General features: G+C 38.9%; 1 non-coding gene and 1 pseudogene across 1 annotated transcript; both read left to right on the top strand.

The window, feature by feature from the left end:
* Positions 1-5229: 5229 nt before the first annotated feature.
* Positions 5230-5418, top strand: LOC115893813. The gene has a single exon (XR_004053858.1). It is a non-coding gene; the product is annotated as a U2 spliceosomal RNA (small nuclear RNA).
* An 8724-nt stretch (positions 5419-14142) lies between these two features.
* On the top strand, positions 14143-14983 carry LOC104667665 (annotated as a pseudogene).
* Positions 14984-16189: the final 1206 nt, after the last annotated feature.

Here is a 16189-nt window from a genome sequence, read left to right as displayed (position 1 = left end):
CCCTACAACAAATGGACTTAACAGATATTTATAGAACATTCCATCCAACAACCACAGAATATCCATTCTATTCAACAGCACATGGAACTTTCTCCAAGATAGACCATATTATAGGCCATGAAACAAGTCTCAATACATTTAAGAAAATTGAAATTATATCAAGTATCCTTTCAGACCACAGTGGAATAAAACTGGAAATTAACTCCAAAAGGAATCCTCAAAACCATGAAAATATATGGAAATTAAATAATCTACTCCTGAATGATATTTGGGTCAACAATGAAATCAAGAAGGAAATTTAAAAATTCTTTGAACTGAGTGATAATAGTGACATAACCTATCAAAATCTCTGGGATAAAGCCAAGTGGTGCTAAGAGCAAAGTCCATAGCATTAAATGCCTACATCAAAAAGTCTGAAAGAGCACAAATAGACAACCTAAGGTCACACCTCAAGGAACTAGAGAAACAAGAACAAACCAAAGCCAAACCCTGCAGAAGAACAAAAAAGAAACATTGGAGCAGAACTAAATGAAATTGAAACAAACAAACAAAAAGATAAATGTAACAAAAAGCTGGTTCTTTGAAAACATAAACAAAATTGATAGACCATTAGTGAGATTAACCAAGAAAAGAAGAGAGAAGATCCAAATAAGCTCAATTAGAAATGAAACAAGAGATATTACAACTGATACCACAGAAATTCAAAAGATCATTCAAGGTTACTATGAACACCTTTACACACACAAATTAGAAAATCTAGAGGAGATGGACAAATTCCTGGAGATTAAAATAGGAAGAAATAGAATCTCTGAACAGGCTAGTAACAGGCAGCAAGATTGAAATGGTAATTTGAAAATTACCAACAAAAAAAAGTCTAGGACCAGAGAGATTTACAGCTGAATTCTATCAGACATTCAAAGAAGAGTTGCTGCCAATCCTTTTGACACTATTCCAAAAGATAGAGAAAGAGGGAATCCTCCCTAAATCATTCGATGAAGTCAGTATCACCCAAATACCAAAACCAGGAAAGAGCATAACAAAAAAAGAAAACTACAGACCAATATTCTTGATGAATACAGATGCAAAAATCCTCAACAAAATACTAGCTAACCAAATCCAACAGCATATCAAAAACATAATCCAGCATGATCAAATGGGTTCATACCAGGGATACAGAAATAGGTTAACATACACAAGTAAATAAATGTGATAAACCATATAAACAGAACTAAAAACAAAAATCACATGATCATCTCAATAGACACAGAAAAGCATTTGACAAAATCTAGCATCCCTTTATGAGAAAAAACCTCAGCAAACTCGGCATAGAAGAGACATACCTTAACGTAATAAAAACTATCTATGACAAACCACACAGCCAACATCATACTCAATGGGGATAAGTTGAAAGCATTCCACCTGAGAACTGAAACAAGATAAGGATGCCCATTTACACCACTTCTATTCAACATAGTACTTGAAGTCTTAGCAAGAGCAATTAGACAGAGAAAGAAATAAAGGGCATTCAAATCAGTAAAGAGGAAGACAAACTGCCATGGTTCACCAATGACATGATTGTATACCTAGAAAACCCTGAAGACTCAACCAAAAAGCTTCTAGATCTGATAAATGAATTCAGTAAGGTTTTAGGATATAAAGTCAATGTACGCAAATCAGTAGCACAGCTATACACCAAAAGTGACCAAGCTGAGAATCAAATCAAGAACTCAACCCCTTTTGCAATAGCTGCAAAAAATAATAAAATACTTAGGAACATATGTAACCAAGGAGGTGAAAAACCTCTGCAAAGAGAACTACAAAACACTGCTGAAAATAATTATAGATGACACAAACAAATGGAAACACATCCCATGCTTGTGGATGGATAGAATCAATATTGTGAAAATGACCACACTTCCAAGAGCAATCTACAAATTCAATGTAATTCCCATCAAGATACCATCATCATTCTTCACAGAACTAGAAAAAATGATCCTGAAATTCTTATGGAACCAAAAAAGAACCTGCATAACCAAAGCAAGACTAAGCAAAAATAACAAATCTAGAGGCGTCACATTACCCAACTTCAAACTACAAGGCTATAGTCACCAAAACCCATGGTACTGGTATAAAAATAGGCATATAGACCAATGGAACAAAATAGAGAACCCAGAAATAAACCTAAATACTTACAGCCAACTAATCTTCAACAAAGCAAACAAAAACATAAAGTGGGGAAAGGACATCCTTTTCAACAAATGGTGCTGGGATAATTAGCAAGCCACATGTAGAAGACTGAAACTGGATCCTCATCTCTCACCTCATACAAATACAACTCAAGACGGATCAAAGACTTAAATCTAAGACCTGAAACCATAAAAATTCTAGAAGAGGCCGGGCGCGGTGACTCAAGCCTGTAATCCCAGCACTTTGGGAGGCCGAGGCGGGCGGATCACGAGGTCAGGAGATCGAGACCATCCTGGCTAACACGGTGAAACCCCGTCTCTACTAAAAAAAATACAAAAAACTAGCCGGGCGAGGTGGCGGGCGCCTGTAGTCCCAGCTACTCGGGAGGCTGAGGCAGGAGAATGGCGTAAACCCGGGAGGCGGAGTTTGCAGTGAGCTGAGATCTGGCCACTGCACTCCAGCCTGGGTGACAGAGCGAGACTCCTACTCAAAAAAAAAAAAAAAAATTCTAGAAGATAACATAGGAGAAACCCTTCTAGACATTGGCTTAGGCAAAGACTTCATAACCAAAAACCCAAAAGTAAGTGTAAAAAGAAAACAAAGATAAATCAATGGGACTTAATTAAACTAAAAATTTCTGCACAGGAAAATAATAATAATAATAATAATCAGCAGAGTAAACAGACAACTCATGGAGTGGAAGAAAGTCTTCACAAACTGTGCATCTGACAAAGGACTAATATCCAGAATCTACAAGGAAATCTAACAAATCATCAAGCATAAAACAAATTATCCCATTGAAAAGTGGGCTGAGGACATGAATAGACAATTCTTAAAAGAAGATATACCAATGGCCAATAAACATATGAAAAAATGCTCAACATTACTAATGATCAGGGAAATGCAAATCAAAACCACAAAACAATACCACCTTACTCCTGCAAGAATGGCCATAATTAAAAAATCAAAAAATAATAGATGTTGGCATAGATGTGGTGAAAAGGGAATACTTTTACACTGCTGGTGGGGATGTAAACTAGTAAAACCACTATGGAAAACAGTGTGGAGATTCCTTAAAGAACTAAAAGTAGATCTGCCATTTGTTCCAGCAATTCCACTACTGGATATCTACCCAGAGGAAAGGAAATCATTTATGAAAAAGACACTCACACATGCATGTTTATAGCAGCACATTTTGCAATTGTAAAAATATGGAACCAGCTCAAATGCCCATGAATCAATGGGTGGATAAAGAAAATGTCATATATATATATATACACACACACACACATGTATCATGGAATAATACTCAGCCATAAAAAGGAACAAAATAATGGCATTCACAGCAATTTGGATGGAGTTGGAGACCATTACTCTAAGTGAAGTAACTCAGGAATGGAAAACCAAACCTTGAATGTTCTTACTTACAAGCAGGAGCTAAGCTATCAGGATACAAAGGCATAAGAATGATACAATGGACTTTGGGGACTCAAGGGAAAAGAGTGGGAGGTGGGTGAGGGATAAAAGACTACCCATTGGGTACAATGTACACTGTTCTGGTGATGGGTACATCAAAATCTCAGAAATCACCACTAAACTACTTATCCATGTAACCAAACACCACCTGATCTCCAAAAAGTTATTGAAGTAAAAAAATAAAATGTATAATCTCAGCTATTTTCAAATGAATACTACATTATTATTTACTATATTTACCACACTATGTAATATAACTCAAAGAAAAAATTATTCATCCCATTTAATTAAGGCTTTACACTCTTTGACTGTCAATCACTTCTCCATGGGTGTTGAAATTTGTCAAATCCTTTTGCTGTGTTTATTGAGATATTCACATAATTTTTCTCCTTTATTCTGTTAATGTGGTAAATTTCACTGATTGATTTACAAATGTTAAACAAACATTGCACTACTGAGATAAACCCCACTACCCATTCTGTATTATCCTTTTGATATATTTCAGGATTCTACCTGCTACTACTGTGTTAAGAATTTTTGCATTTGATTCATAAGAAATTTTGGTCTGTAGTTTTCTTTTGTAATATCTTTTCCAGATTTCGCTATCAAAGATATACATGGTCTCATAAAATAAGTTGGAGAATATTCTTTCCTTCAGAAACTTAAGATAAAATATTTGTATAAATTTGATATGATTTTTCCCTTTAAATATCAATAGAATTTATCTAAGACTTCTGGATTTAAATTTTTGCATGTGCTTATGTGGAAAGTTTTAATTAAAAATGTAGTATTTTGGCCAGGTGCAGTGGCTCATGCCTGTAATCCCAGAACTTTGGGAGGCCAAGGAGGGTGGATCACCTGAGGTCAGGAGTTCAAGACCAGCCTGGCCAACATGATGAAACCCCGTCTCCACTAAAAATACAAAAATTAGCCAAGTTTGGTGGTGTGCGCCTGTAATCCCTGATGCTCAGGAGGCTGAGGCAAGATAATCACTTGAACCCGGGAGGTGGAGGTTGCAGCACTCCAGCCTGGGCGACAGTGAGATTTCATTAAAAAACAACAATAATAGCAACAACAAACTTATATAGATATACAAATATAGAAAGATATATAAAATGTCTTTCACAGACATACAGCTATTCACATTTTCTATTTCTTCTCATGTCAGTTTTGGTGAATTATGTCTTTCAAGGAAAGTGTCCCTTTCATCTAAGTTTTGAATTTATTGACATAAATTTGTTCATGATAGTTCTTTATTATCCCTTTAACATCTTTAGAGACTATAGCAATATTCCCACTCTCATTCTTGATAATGATGTTATTTTCTCTCTGTTTATTGTTCAGTATTGCTAAAACTTTGTGAATATCATTAATCTTTTCATGGTACTATCATAGCTTTGATTTTATCTCTATTGTTTGTTTTCTGTTGCACTGATTTCTGCTTTTTATTGTTTCTTTCTATTTATTTTGGGCTTAATTTGTTCATGTTTTTTATAGTTCTGAAGCTTGAAGTTTAGATCTTGATTTTTTTAATTCTTGAATGTTTGATAGAATTCACCAGTGTGTATCGCTTCTCGGCCTTTTGGCTAAGATCAAGTGTAGAATTCACCAGTGTGGCCATGTGTGCCTGGAGTTTTCTTTGTAGAAGAGTTTTTAATTATAAATTCAATTTCCTTAGTAGGTACAGGATTATTTGCAATTACTGTATCTTCTTGATCAATTTTGAGAAGGTGTGTTTTTAAAAGAGTACTTCCATTTCTTCTAAATTGTCAAATTTTGACAAAAAATCATTCAAAAGAGCTTTTTATTTCTGTATTTTTAATATTGGTAGTATGAATCATGATAGTCTCTCTTTGATTCCCAGTGTGAGTTTCATGTTTTCTCTATTTATATTTTTCTTCATTGGTATTGATAGGAATTTATCAATTTTATTATCTTTTCAAAAATATAAATTTCATCTTTATTGTTATGTTTCTATTGTACCTTTGCTTTTTATTTAGTTTTTTTTCCCAACCTTTATTATTTCCTTCCTTTTACAGTAGTTCTGTCTTATCTTTAAGGGATAAATTCCAAGACCCCCCACTGGTTGCATGAAATGTGTTTCAATTGACAGCAACCGAAACACATTTCTGTTCATGTCTTCAACCCACAAATTTAATGCTTTTTCTATCTTAATTAAGCAATTGTCATGTATTGTGGCCATAGCTTTTGCAGTTTGAGGTGCAACAGCAAAACTAGCATGAATTTCTTTTGCCTCCTTTATGATTTTAGTTTTTACTGTAGACCTTAGCAGCCTCCACATTCTATAATTTTTTCCTTCCTTACTAAGTTGCAAACTTCACCTTTACTTAGAGGGAGCACTCTACCACTTCTCTTTGGCATATCTGAATTGCCAGCATCCCTACTCCTAATGCTTTGGAGCCATTAATAAGTAAAATAAGGTTTACTTGAACACAAGCAATGTGATACCACAACAACTGATCTAATAACTAAGAGGGCTACTAAATAACAATTGGGTGGGTAGGGTACACAGCATGGATATGCTAGGCAAAGGGGTGAATCACATTCCAGGAAGGAGAAAGCAGGACCACAAGAGATTTCATCACACTATTCAAAATGGTACAGAATTTAAAGTATATGAATTATTTATTTCTGCAATTACTGAATGGAGAAAAATTGCTTACCTTTTAAAAACAACTCTTCATATCATTGATCTTTTCTTTTGTTTTTCTAGTCTTCTTTTCACTTATTTCTGCTCTGATCTTTATTATTTCCTTCCTTCTACTAATTTTGCAAAATATACATCTGATAAAGGATTAGCATCCAAAATATTTAAGAGACTCTAACAACTCAATAGCAATAAAACAAATGAACCAGTGAAAAAATGGGCAAAAGAACTGAATAGATGTTTCTGAAAAGAAGACATAAAAATGACCAATAGATATAAGAAAAAATGTGCAATGTAACTAATCATCAGGAAAATGCAAATCACAACCACAATTACATATCATTTATCCAGTTAGAATGGCTACTATCAAAAATACAAAAGATTACAAGTATCGTAGAGGATGTGGAGAAAAGAGAACCCTCATACACTGTTGGTGGAAATGTATTTTAGTACAGCTACTAGGGAAAACAGTATGGAAGTTCCTAAAAATATTAAAAATAGAACTATCTATATCCAGAAATCCCACTCCTGAGTTGATGTCCAAGGGAAATGAAACCAGTATATTGAAAAGATATCTGTATCCTCATGTTTCTTGCAGCACTATTCACAATGGCCAAGATACAGAATTAACCTAAGTGTCCATCAATAGATAATCTGATGAAGAAAATGTGGTATATTTGCACAATGGAATACTATTTAGCCTTTAAAAAGAATGAAATTCTGTCATTTCCAGCAACTTGGATAAGACAGAGGACATTCTGTTAAGTGAAATATGCAAGGCACAGGAAGAAAAATAATACATGATCTCACTCATATGTAGAATCTAAATGAGGTGATCTCACAGAAGTCGAGAATAAAATGGTGGTTGCCATAGGTTTGGTTGGTTAGGTGAAAGGGGAGATGAGTAGACATTGGTCAAAGGATATGTAATTACATTTAGATAGAAGGAACAATTTTTCTTTTTTTTTTTTTTGAGATGGAGTCTTGCTCTGTTACTCAGGCTGGAGTGCAGTGGTGCCATCTCGGCTCATTGCAAACTCTGCCTCCTGTGTTCAAGTACTTCTCCTGCTTCAGTCTCCCAAGTAGCTGGGATTACAGGTACCCACCACCAAAACCAGCTAATTTTTGTATTTTTAGTAGAGATGGGATTTCATCACATTGGCTAGGCTGGTCTCAAACTTCTGACCTCAGATGATCCACCTGCCTCGGCCTCCCAAAGTTCTAGAATCACAAGCGTGAGCCACCGCGCTCGGCCTGGAGGAACAATTTTAAGAGATCTATTATACAGCATGGTGACTGTAGCTGATGATAATATATTGTGTTTTGAAAAATGCAAAGAGTGGGTAAGTGTTCGCACCACAAAAATACTATATGAGTTAATATATTTGTTATTTAGCTAAATTTATACCACAGCGTCTAAGTACTTCAGCATCGTATTGTACAGGATAGATCCATACAATTTGAACTGTCCAAAAACTTTTTAAATTTAATTGCTGGGGAGTATTTCCTTGTACGGATACAGTAAGCTTTGTGTCATTATTCATGGTGAAAATACATTTGCTTTGTTTCCATTTTCGCTATTAAATAAAGCTGCTATTAACATTAGTGTACAAACTTTTAAGTGAACATCCTTATCCACTCTCTTGGATACATTCCAAAGATAAATTTCTGGGTGATATGGTAAGTGTCTATTTAACTTTTTAAGAAAATTAAACCAGTTTTCTAGAGTACTGTACCATTTTACTTCTCCACTGGCAATGTATAGAAGATCCACTTTCTCCAAATCCTTGCCAGTATTTGAAACAAGTATTTTTTTACTTTAGCCTTCTAAGAGCTGTATATTGCTGTATCATCATGGTTTCTTCTGAGACCTCTCTCGTTGTCTTATAGATGGGGTCTTTTTCTCCCTGTGTCTTCACGGGGTCATCCCTCTGTATGTCTGTGTCCTAATCTCTTCTTCTCATAGGGACATCAGTCATGTTGGATTAAGGCTCACTCTAATGAACTCATTTTAACTTAACTAGCTCTCTGAAGACCTCCTTCCCCCAATATACTCATATTCTGAGCTACTAGGGCTAAGTATTTCAACATATGAATATTAGAGGAACACAGTTCAGCCCATAACAAGGTCTTTTTAAAATATTTGCTCAGCATTGAAGACTATTTCTGGATATTTTAAATAGGTTCTAATTCAAATGACATTATTTTTTAAATGACAAGTAGCTTAATTTGGTTACAGCATGAGGCACAAGAAGGGCAATGATAGAAGATAAGGCTTTAATTTTTTAATATTCATACCAAATGAAAATAAATAACAAAGTTCATGAAGTAGAGGGAGGAAGAATAAGGATATGTTGTATGTGTTGAACTCTTTACATTTCATAAGGGATGTCCATTGAGCCACTCCTTAACACTGATAAATTAAAAATAGAAATACGTTTACTATTCAGAACTCATAAGTTTAAAAAGTAAGAATAAAAAGCGTAGCAAGGGGAAGCCTCTGGAGAATAGATTTAGGGAGTCTTTCATTTTGTATATACTATGCTGTCATTTGGAATTAAAACACACACATAGATGCATTATCACTGTGATCATGGAAACATACCAAAAAAAGTAGAATCAGGCCATTGTAAGTATTCAATGACCCCATGATCCACTTTATTCTTTAGTTATAAAGCTCCACAACGCAAGCTCTCATTGTTTGATGGTACTACCTAGGCTTGCAAATGGCAATTAAGGGTCCAGAACAGCAATTACTTACAGGGAGGTGAACCAGAAAGGATGGGATAAGAGAGGCTAATGTGTTAGTGGAAATGGGGTACAGGCTAAGAAACATCTCAGTGAGAAATCCTGCCTCAAATGCCTCTGGTCTCTAATATTTCTGTAGTTCTTGTGCAGGAAATCACAAGATGTCCAGCAACTTGATAAACCTGGCTTAGTCATCAACTTTCACTTCTGCTCCTGTAGACATCTCCCTAATTAGAGAACATAGAAAAATCCTCAGGTAGAAAAGAAGTCATATTAAAAAAGACACTTGTAAACACATAGTGTTTTGTTTTGTTTTGTGATGGAGTCTCGCTCTATTGCCCAGGCTGGAGTGCAGGAGCGTGATCTCGGCTCACTGCAACCTCCACCTCCCAGGTTTCAGCAATTCTCCTGTCTCAAGCCTCTTGAGTAGCTGGAACTATATGCGCACACCACCATGACTGGCTAATTTTTGTATTCTTAGTAGAGACAAGGTTTCACCATATTGGTCAGGCTGGTCTTGAACTCCTGACCTCAGGTGATCCACCTGCCTCGGGTTCCCAAAGTGCTGGGATTACAGGCATGAGCCACCATGCGCAGCCGTAAACACATGTTTATAGCAGCACAATTTGTAATTGCAAAAATATGGAACCAGCCTAAATGCTCATCAACCAATGAGTGGATAAAGAAAAAGAAACAACATAACGGCATTTGCAGCGACCTGGTTGGAGTTGGAGACCATTATCCTAAGTGAAGTAACTCAGGAATGAAAAACCAAACATTGTATGTTCTCACTTATAAGTGGGAGCTAAGCTATGAGGGCACAAAGGCATGAGAATGATATAATGGACTTTGGGGACTCAGGGGGAATGGTGGGAGGGAAGTGAGGGATAAAAAAAACTACACGTTGGATACAGTATACACTGCTTGGGTGATGGGTGCACCAGAATCTCAGAAATCACCACCAGAGAACTTATTCATGTAACCAAATACCACCTGTTCCCCCAAAACTATTTAAATAATAATAATTTCATTAAAGAAAAAGGAAAAACAAGAAAAGTCCTCAGCCATCACCCAATCCAAGAAAGGCTGCCCCCATTCAGCACCAGACAACTCTCCACCTCTGGATAAAAGAATGGAGGAAAGGTAAGGATATATACCAAAAACTGTCTGGTTTCCAGTTATAACTTTTGCTCTAGTTTTATATCCCTGTGCTTATACCTTGGAGTGCCACATGCAGTGGGTAATGGTGCCTCCCTCAGGAAAAGGAAGGAGACATGAGGTCTCATTCTGGAGACTGAGTACTGGCAGCCCAAACTGTGGCACTTCCAGAGTCAAGCGGACCTTTCTCTCTTCAGATCCATCTCCTTGTATCACTCCCTTTATTCCAACCATTCAAATCTGCTTTCATGGAAAGAAGCTGCCTCTTACATTCATTTAAGGAGTAGGATAACATACAGGCATTGCTTCCCAGAGCTGAACTGCTGTACACCCAGGTTTTATTGCATTACTTGCTTTTCAAAGTTATTCTCCTTTGTATATTTGGAAAGATCCAGGAAGAAACAAATAGTCCCAACTGAAATAATTGAGGAGTGTTTCATGAGGGAACTATTTACCAAGATGGGCAGAGTTAAGGGAAAAAGACAATGCCTGGGGCAGCACCCTAAGCAGCAATAGTGGAGCACTGCTTCCTCTCCTAGGTTTAAAGGGACAGGGAAGGAGGAGTTATCACTGAAATCATAGCTTTACCTGTAGCTAGCTGTAGGGGCGGGAGAGGATGACCAGGCAGGTGCAGGTGGAGGAGCCCTGCATCACCAACCCACAGCCACATAGGCAGAGAGCCAGGAAGTGAAAATCCTACTGGGATCTCCAACTGGCTCAATTCAACCAGAAACCAGAAGGAAAAGAATCCCACTAATGAGGTAAACATCCCTCTTGGGATGTCAAACAGAATGGAAAAGGGTGGGAAAAAAATCTCCAGGGCCAATGAGACTATCCCTCAAACCTCCCTTTATTCCTGGGGTTTTCTCTATCTAAATGCTATTAAACCATTTTTTTCATCACATCTCCATCAGTTACTTTTTTTCCTGTTTGCACTTTCTTTCTCTAGTGTCACTTTATGAAATAATCTTCCACATTCATTAAAAATTCCCTGAAAATGGAATGTAATTGAAAAAGAAAAAACTGTTTCCTTACTAGTCAGAGTATAAGTTTAGCTGCTCTAAAAATGTCCCATAGTAGCAATGACTTCTGTGACAAAGTTTACCAGACCTGGGCTGGAGGTTCCAGGCATCAGACACCAGGACCCCTTCCATGTTGCTGCTCCCTAATTCCTAGAGAGGTTCCCTCATCCTCGTGATTCTGCAGGCTTCCAGTGACATCAACATTCCAGCCTGAGGTGAAGAAGAAGAGGACAGAGGGAGACCACACTTATTTCATCAATCCAAGAGTCAGTTACATCATATCTGCTCACCTACCATTGTCTAGTGCCTAATTACAAGATGTCATGAGCATCAAGGCAGGGGTTGGGGTAAATAGGATCCTTTTCGTAATTTATAACTCTCAGAAATACTATGTGACAGGGCAGGCGCAGTGGCTCACACCTGTAATCCCAGCACTTTGGGAAGTCAAGGTGGGTGGATCACCTGAGGTCAGGAGTTCCAAATTGGCCTGGCCAACAGTGGTGAAACCCCCGTCTCTACTAAAAATACAAAAATTAGCCGGACATGGTGGCAGGCGCCTGTAATCCCAGCTACTAGGGAGGCTGAGGCAGGAGAGTCACTTGAACCCTGGAGGCGGAAGTTGCAGTGACCCGACATCACACCACCGCACCCCAGCCTGGGCGGCCGAGTGAGACTCTGTCTCCAAAAAAAAAAAAAAAGAAAAGAAATACTATGTGACAGAGGAGAGGAATGGTTAGCAGGGGACACTAGCAGTCTCTACAGACCCTAATAATCTCTCAGATTCTGTGTTCACATGACAATTTTTTGGGTGTTCCCCAAAAAATAATGATTGATAGGGCAGAAAACAGTGGAAAAGCCTCAGATAGGGCTCCAGGAGACAGAGGCTGGTATTGGCCATGCTCTTCATGATGTAAACAGGAAAATCCAATGTACTCTTTAAGCCTCTTCCTGTATCAACTGAGAGTATTACAAAAAGTGGTCCTTAAGGAGCACATGCTAAATGTTGAGGACACAATAGTGAACAAATACAACTACGACTTAGTTATGAAGGTTCAGCTTTGATAAGGAAGACAAATGTATCACACCCTAATAATACATTTACAAACTGTTCAGTACCTTGAGTGGGAACAACAGAAGTCTTGGTTTTCCTTCCTTTTATTTTCCTGGCCAACCAAGGCTGTGGGAGTTTGTTTCTCTAAGAGAGCTCATAGTGGATGCATTCACGCCTGATGCTTCTCTCCACCCTTGGAAGAAGATGCATCCTCTTTCCACTTAGAGGCCTCCTGATTCATTGAGTCCTCTGGATGACCTAGTGATGGATACATTTGTAAGGTAGAAAAGGGCTCCTGGATTCTTCTATCTGTTCCTAATTGGCTTTCACTCATCTCTCTTTTGTTTCCTATTTGATTTGCTTCTCATTCTCTCTCTAACTGAAGTTTGTTATGGTTAGCTTTTTTTTTAACCCCCAGTCTTAACAATTAACTTGGATGTAGCTTGGGAGTTACTCCCCTGCTTTCCCCCTCAAACATGTGTATTGAATGCTTGGTGGTGTTGGGGACAAAGGGCTGGACAAAAGGTTGAATCCTGAGGCACCTCTGTTGGGTTCAAATCCACATTGTGTGAGACCAAGGAATAATTATGCATCCATTTTCTGCCCCTATGCCATCCTCTGTAAAATGGGAATATTAATAATTCTTCCCTCCTAAGGGTTAAAGGAGATAGTAGCTCTTAAACTCTCAGTCAGCTGCTGTTGTTTACCCAGATGAGAGCTAGTCCTCTTTCTCCAGTTAAAATCTGCATGAGCATCTCTCTACATTCCAAGCCCGGCACTTTTTCTACATCCCAACATAGACTCTTCTCACACAGAAGATTTAGCCAGCAAAAGAAACTCTTCTAAAGATCTCCTGGGAGAGAGTGAAGTAGATTTATGTTGTGCGCACCCAGCACCCCACTTAGTAGTCCTCCATCTCTATTTGCATACTTCCATTTCCTCCTTCAGTGGCACTCAGACCTCACACTCGCTTACTTCTTCATCCACTATATTGCTGAGCAATTCAGCTCCAATCCACTCCCTACCCCAACATTGTGTACCAAAATGCTTCTAGGTGTTCAGCAAAGCCACATTGAGTTCTCATATCAAAGGCACATTAGTGATCAACTTCAGTTATTTGGACACACATCAGTAATTACTGTTAACACACACAACTGTCTAGAAAAAGAATTCTGAATAAATGAAATTTTCTTCCTCTCATTATACATGTGTGTTCTAATGCTTTTAATTGTGCTTTCATTTTTATTTCCCATTTAACCCGCAAATCTGCTGCTACCATTAGCTCCTCATTCATGCATTCATTCACTGAATAAATATTTGTGGAGAACACAGTGTGCTGAACATTGAGCTAGGCACTGGGGTTATAAAAAGTGCTTCTGACTTCAATGACTGACACAAGGAGCCATTTCTAACCCACAAGACCCAGCCATTCTTACATCTGTCCTAGCAAAATGTTACATTGCTTTCATGTCCCTTAAATCATGGTCTTCTTTCTCCTCCATGGATAGACCACTCCTAGTCATGGGGGTGTCACAGTCACCTCTTTGTATTTCTGAATTCCTGCACCTGAGGGAAAATTTCTGTCCCAGGAGAGAGTAATGCTTGGGTCCGTAGCTCTAATCGGTTGAGTGAAGGTATTTCCAGCATAGAATAGTCCCATGTCAGCAGAGGACCTCTGCTGCAATAGAGCCCAGGCTTTAGAGCCAGCGAGAACTGGGTTTGAATCTAGTTTCAAGGGCTTTCTACCTTTTGATTTGTTATTTATTCTCTACAAGCCTGTTTCCCTTCTCTGTAAAATGGGGACAGTAATTCACACATTGCAGAGCGGTCCCATGAATCAGAGATCATACAGCTTGTGTTCAAATCTTGTTTGTGTTCCCACTAACCTTCCAGGGGTACCAGTGGAGGGTTCTGAGCATGGATCCAACCATTCCAGCCTGAGGGACAGAGCTCATACCAGTAAATAAAAACAAATGAGACCCTTCTTCTAACTTGTGACTTGGACACTCTGAACTTCTTCACCAGCGTGATGACCTTTGCCTACCTTGCAGGCCTGAGCATGCTGAGCACCATCAGTACCGAGTGCTGCCTGTCCATCCTGTGGCCTTTCTGGTACTGCTGCTGCTGCCCAAGAAACCTGTCAACAGTCATGTGTGCCCTGCTCTGGGCCCTGTCCCTGTTGCTGAGCACCCTGAAAGGGAAGTTCTGTGGTTTCTTAGTTTGTGATGGTGACTATGGTTGGTGTTGGACATTTGATTTCATCACTGCAGCATGGCCGATTTTTTTTTTTTTTTTGGTTCTCTGTGAGTCCAGCCTGTGACTCCCTGTGCATCCTGCTGACCAGGCTGTGTGACCATCCTGCTCACAGTGCTGATCTTCCTTCTCTGCAGGCTGCCCTTCGGCATTAAGTGATTTCTATTATTCTGGATCCTCGTGGATTTTGATGTCTCCCTTTGTCATTTTCATCTAGTTTCAGATGTCCTGTCTTCTCTTAACAACAGTGCCAACCCCATCATTTACTTCTTCATGGGCTCCTTTAGGCAGCGTCAAAATTGGCAGAACCTGAAGCTGGTTCTCCAGAGGGCTCTGCAGGACATGCCTGAGGTGGATGAAGGTGGAGGGTGGCTTCCTCAGGAAACCCTGGATCTGTCGGGAAGCAGATTGGAGCAGTGAGGAAGAACCTCTGCCCTGTCAGTCAGATGGGACTTTGAAAGCAACACTGCTCTGCCAACATTGACAGTTACCTGCTCTTCTCTCAGCCTCATGCCTCTGAAGTGTCTTAGTGATTCCTCAATGACTTTGGGTAGATTAATTTCAGCCTTGTTTTTCCTGTTTTTTTCTTAGAAAAAGCAGTCTAAACTAAGAACATCTCCATCTTTCTCGACTGTACCAATAAATTCTTTTTTTTTTTGTCTGGAAATGGGAAAGGAGGCAATTCATAGTAGCATTGTTAATAACAGCATAGAAATAATTTAGGGAATGGAGATCAGTATGTAAATGAGTTTCTTTCCTTGTGCCACCCCAAGTATTTTGTTATTGATATGGTTTGGCTATGTTCCCACCGAAATCTCATCTTGAATTCTCATGTGTTATGGGAGGGACCTAGTGGGAGGTAATTGAATCATGGGGGCAAGTTTTTCCCATGCTGTTCTTGTGATAGTAAGTCTCATGAGATCTGACAGCTTTAAAAAGAGGAGTTCCCCTGTACAAGTTCTCTCTCTTTGCCTGCTGCCATCCATGTAAGACGTGACTTGCTCCTCCCTGTTTTCTGCCAAGATTGTGAGGCTTCTCCAGTCACATGGAACTGTAAGTCCAATTAAGCCTCTTTCTTTTGTAAATTGCCCCATCTTAGGTATGTCTTTATGAGCAGCATGAAAATGGACTGGTCATAGTTGCAAGATTCCTCTTAAGAGGGCTCTAAAGGCCGCACAGTGACTCATGCCTGTAGTCTCAGCACTTTGGGAGACCGAGGCAAGAAGATCTCTTGAGTCCAGGAGTTTGAGACTGGGAGTTCAAGACTAGTTGGGCAACATAGCAAGACCACATCTCCACAAAAAATTAAAAATTAGTCAGGCACGGTGGCACATGCCTGTAGTCACAGCTACTTGGGAGGCTGGGGTAGGAGGATGGCTTCAATGCAGAAGGTCAAGGCTGCAGTGAGCCAGGATTGCATAACTACACTCCAGCCTAGGCAACAGAGCAAGACCTTGTCTCTAAAAAACTTTAATTTAACTTTTAAAAAAGAAGGCTCATAAGGCTGGAGTGCTTTAGACAATGACTGGTGTCTGTAGTGGCCTTGAAGTGACAGGGGTTGACAATCCTTTTGTGAAATTAGTTGGAATGAACTGTTCAATATGGCCAAGTCTTGTGCAGGCCAGC

The sequence above is a fragment of the Rhinopithecus roxellana genome, chromosome 15 (genome assembly GCF_007565055.1).
Source record: "Rhinopithecus roxellana isolate Shanxi Qingling chromosome 15, ASM756505v1, whole genome shotgun sequence".
Taxonomy (NCBI): domain Eukaryota; kingdom Metazoa; phylum Chordata; class Mammalia; order Primates; family Cercopithecidae; genus Rhinopithecus; species Rhinopithecus roxellana.
The sequence above is the reverse complement of the archived record's forward strand: the minus strand, read 5'-3'. Positions and strand labels throughout refer to the sequence as shown.